Raw genomic sequence first — 5,219 nt, forward strand, 5'->3', positions numbered from 1 at the left:
TTCTACAACTGAAGCGGAGTACATTGCTGCACATAAAGCAGCAAAGGAAGCTATCACTACTACAAAAACCGTGGTTTCACGACGCTTTGGCCTCGACGCAAGGGGAAGAGCGTTGAACTACATGATAGTCCGCGCGTCGTCTCGACGCCTATCTGTGTCCTCTGAAATTCTCGATGAATATAAGCGTCGAGAGTTTAGGAAATAGCCATGTGAGGCTCACGTGTCATACTTCACATCCCCGGGTCCAAATTGGGGGAAAACTTTCGGCATTCAACCCTAAACACCGCTCTCTCTCTTCTCTCTCTCTCTCTCTCTCTCTCTCTCTCTTCCAGATCTACATGAACAAGCATTTCTCTGCCTTCAGATCAACATGAACATACATGTAGTCCTCGATCGACATTTCTAACTCAACTTTCAGGTAATAATTTCTCTTTCTCTTTATTCAAGCTCTCTTATCATAGTTTTTTCTTATCTTCTTTAGATCTTGAATGTATTAATGGGAATCCAATTTGCTCTTTGTTCTTTGATTGAGTGAATTCCAAGTTTTATCTTATTGTTATTAGTTTTATCTGTCAACTCAATTCAAATATTTTGCACGATAAATTAGTTATTTTCTTGTTTAAACGAGTTTAGGGTTTATATTGAGCAGATTTATAGATTATTTTCTTCTTGATTCTTTACTTACCTTCTTCTTTGGTAGAGAAATATTGGGTGAAAAAAAATTGCAGTTACATTTCGCGGAATCTAGTTTCCTAAGTTTGATCTGGGGCTGGGTAATTCGAAAAATACATCAATGCATTTTTTTAAGTTGATTTTTGTTCCTTTCTATTCTTGTTAATTTTAGATTTGTGTGTTAAGGGTTTACTTTCAAATTTGGGTAAATTGATGGTTTAAGAGAATACCATAGTCATATTTCATCTATTGAGAGTAAAATTTTGGTAAATTAATGTTTGGTGCCTCCATTGAGAAGAACTGACATTGTTATTTGTGTTTCTTCTGTAAATTTCGGATATTCAAGTAGTTTGTTTCTTCAATTTATTTCAAGGCAGGATTTTGGGAATAAAGTGATTTCCGTTGTATGCCTATAGCATTGCCATGTAATTCTCAATTTCTCACTTTTCTTTTACAGTCATATTTCATCTATTGAGAGTACAATTTTGGTATAAATCAATGTTTGGTGCCTCCATTGAGAAGAGATGACTTTCTTATGTAAATTTCAGATGTTCAAGTAGTTTGTTTCTTCAATTTATTTCAAGGCTGGATTTTGGGGATGTTGCTTTCCGCTGCCTATACCATTGCCATGTGATTCTCAATTTCTCTTTTCTTTTATAATACTTTTATAAACTCTCAATTGGCAATGTTATTATTATTATCCTAAAAATCAAGCTAATGAACTCAGCAGAGATCAATCTACCTTCCTGAAACCTTACATATCAATTATCTTATGTCCTCTTCTTGATTTGAATAGTTGATTACTTCTTGGCAAAGAGCCCCACCAATTCGGTTTGGTGGTGAATAATCTAGGCAAATCTGCTACACGACAGTCCAACTTATAAGTTGCATGTCAATTATAAACCCCTACTAAGAATATAAATCCTCACCATCTGCTTTTGATTCTCTAATTAGCTATTATATCAGACGGGGATATGCATACCTGGTACATCACTAGTCACATGGCCCACATCCGACTTAAAAGAAACCTTTGTGCTCTCTCGATCCGAAACACTCATTTTTCTTTTATCATGAGAGTTGTTGCTTAGGCGAAGAGTTTAATTGTTGATCGAGGAACATTTTCTGAATAACACATAATACCAGGTAAAGATGCAGCTACCAGTCATAAATATTTTGTATTTAACAATAACTTGCAGTGAACTATACCCACACTTGTACTAGCAACTTTTTTGGGTAGTACCCTAGTCTAAATAGCTTTTTTTTATCCATTTTGGTCTTCAGTTTGATTTCCGTTGGCTTTGGCCCTACTATTTCAGGTCTGAATTTATGTGAACTAGCAATAACAGTCTTCTCTACAGAGTGAATATGCAGAGAATCTGTTTCAATGACATTAGGAGCTAGGAGCTCAGATATTTAGTGATTACTATAATATGCAGGCTTATAATGAGAAAGTGGTAAATTTCGTTCCTATTTGTCTAGATAGGGCTTAAGATTTAGGACTGTGGAATTAGTTTGGGAAGGTATTAAGGTATCGATCGTCTGAAATTCTATCTAAGTTTCAAATCTTAACCTAGGTGTGAATCAGTATTCTAAATTACAAACATGATAAAAATTGATATTTGGCATTAGAAAACGAATGACAGGTTTGGGCAACAAATCGTAACTTAGCTGTGAATCATTATTCTCAATATGAACATGGTTAACTCATGGCAAATCATTATATATGTTTGAACTTGAAAGTTTGGCTTAATATACCCTTACCTTAAATCACTCTGATGAAGCGTAACTGTCAGTTGGGTGATGTTATAGGATGTGAACTGAAGGCATGGGATGAGGATGAGCGGGGAGGTGATCAAATATTCAAACAGACACGTTTCTGTTGCAGTTGCTTAGAGAATGTTCTGTGTATGCCCTGGAGGCCTTGATTTGGCAACTTAGAGCACTAGGTTTATGTGGTTGATACTAGAAATCTGTGAGTTAACTAATTATCCACTTTTTGTTTGCTTCTGATTTATACCTTTCACCGACTTTTGAAAGGCAATGTAGGAAGGTATGATCCTAAAAAAAATCTCCAAGAAATGATGAATTTCTGAATCGTAAAGGCTGTCTTTTAACTTAATCCATAAGGTTTTTGTCTCAGATGAATGTGAGCTTGTTGAAAATGTATTGTTTAGTGTATCTTCAAATCCCATTGAAAAGTTATTTTTTTGTGTTGTTTAACTGTATCACAGTTCTTATTCTTATTATTACCATCAAATCTGAAATTTGGTTTTTCATTAGGGTTAGAACATTCTAATTATTCTTAATTGTAGCTCGTATGATAGACTTATTCATATTCTATCATTCATATTAGCCTAAGGGGAACATGGAGTAAGATTAACAAAGGCTTTATTACTAATGAGATATGTAATAGTAGTGTTTTGTAAACATTTGTTACTAATGTGGCTTGTTTGGTTATTTTTGTGTGATTTGTCTTGCAGTTGCTATATAGTAAGAGACGAGTTATCGCAAGAGGGTTAGACCTACAACAAGTCTAGGGAATGGCACACCAACGGGTAATTATTCTAATTTTTTCTCATTAAACTGTTTTTGTATTTCATCGCTCCTCTAAATCTTCATAAAGTGCCTTAAATAGAAAAAGTTCTTATAAACTGATCCGAAGTTCCTATTTATCTTGCGCTATTAACAGGGGAATAATTTTTATTACGCCCGTCACATAGAAAAGAGCAATTTGCAAGTATATTTTACCCTGATCATGAAAACCTAAAAAAAGGTTTTCAAGAATGAATATCATTCAAGCAAGTTGAGAGATTAAAGGTGTGCAGAATTTATGAAGTAAAATGATTTTATGAAAGGTCTGCATAATTTATGACCTATCATTCGAGGGAGATGCGGGTGATATTCTTGATTTTCTAAATGTTCTGTTAAGGACCTTAAGGTCATTCAGTTAATAAGTTAAAGCTCAATGGCATCTCAAAATCCAAAGCGATATTTTTCTTGTAGTTTTGCTAGAATCATTAATAAATGGCAGTAATTAGAGTTTACACCAAACAAGTACATGTTCGTTCTTAGTATTACCCGTCATATATTTGGAGTATTTGGACTCTTTCCTTCATTTTCCTCATTAAACTAAACACAAAAAAGCTAAAAGTTTTCATATTTCCTTAACAATATGTTCTATCTTTGTCACCTAATATTATGTCTCCTTTTTTCAGTCCACTTTCAAATGTCTGGGTGTAGCTGAATGGTTGCAGACCATGCATCTGGTTGGCTACCCAGATATCTTCACAACCAGGATTTTCTTGACAAGAGTTTAAGATATTCCCCGTTACAGTTTTAGCTTAAACATCTTAGAGGGTTAAACGCTAGACAGTCGGCGATAGGAATTATGCCATCCGGCCTTCCTTGAGTATTGCGACCCTTTGAGGGAAGAAATATAGATGGCTTCTCTCTAACGGTTTCTTCAACAAACAGAAGGATACTAGCAAGTAGTGGGACTCGAGTTGGCGTGAATGTGAGGTTCGTTGAGAAGGTTCACAATCACATTTTTTCAGTCCCTATTTTGATCACTCCTACTTTCGTGAAATAAAATATTTTGTTCGGTTAATCAAGCCATATAATGTGATGAGCATTGTGTCATCTGGTCTATATTAGCCACCCGTTGTGATCAAACTGGGTATGTTAGCTAACCTGTCTGGATCCTGAAATTTGTAAAGAAGTTGGAAGGAAAGGAAAGATATAAAGTACACATTTCACAACTTTTCTATTTTCCGTTGCTGTACTTGTGGTCCAATTTTAACTGGTTTATGTGTAGTAAATGTAGGACATATGTTGGGTGAACTTATAGAATCATATTGAGTCAGATTAGGAAATCGGTTGAGTGATATAATAATGTTGAATCTCCACATTCTATATTAATGTTCATGTAGTAATATTAATGCTATTTCAGGTGTGTTAAAAATTGACAATGCAAATGAGCTATCAAATTTTTGTTCCAGAAGAGTATTTAGCTTACAGCCATGTCAGAAGGTAATTTTCCCGTAAGATATCCGTGCATGATATTGTGACATATTTAAGTGCAGATTCTTCTTCGAAGTTTTTTAGACTATGCACTGGATTTATTTCTCTTTTTTTGGATTTGCAGGCTTTACTGTATTAAGTGTGCTAAATGTGCTGAAGGATGTGTCTGGCAGCAGTTCTTTGAAAACAAGCACTTCAATATAAGTTGTTCAATTCCTTTAACGTAAACAAATGGTAGAAGTGTGCATAATATTACAATGTTAATGTACGGTATAAATAATTATTTTGTTGTAGTATATATCAATTTTGAACAAATTCATGTAAGACTCATTTTTTCTTCTATTTATATATACATTATTAATGAATAGATTTTCTTGTCGTTTATTCATTTTGATCTCTATGGTAAGTTTTACCTTCACTGAATTTTCTTTGTGGATAAAATTTGAGTACAGCGTCGGTTGGACCCCCGAAATGATAATTAATCATAACTCTTAATTTTTGACGCTATTGTAATTAATATTATACAA

The 5,219-nt window shown here is 34.2% G+C and overlaps 1 long non-coding RNA gene across 1 annotated transcript; it reads left to right on the forward strand.

Annotated features, from left to right (window-relative positions):
• Positions 1-310: 310 nt before the first annotated feature.
• On the forward strand, positions 311-4,977 carry LOC130462841 (uncharacterized). Its single transcript, XR_008923666.1, has 4 exons — positions 311-418; positions 3,153-3,227; positions 4,622-4,701; positions 4,817-4,977. It is a non-coding gene; the product is annotated as an uncharacterized lncRNA (long non-coding RNA).
• Positions 4,978-5,219: the final 242 nt, after the last annotated feature.

The sequence above is a fragment of the Spinacia oleracea genome, chromosome 6, assembly GCF_020520425.1.
Source record: "Spinacia oleracea cultivar Varoflay chromosome 6, BTI_SOV_V1, whole genome shotgun sequence".
Lineage (NCBI taxonomy): Eukaryota > Viridiplantae > Streptophyta > Magnoliopsida > Caryophyllales > Amaranthaceae > Spinacia > Spinacia oleracea.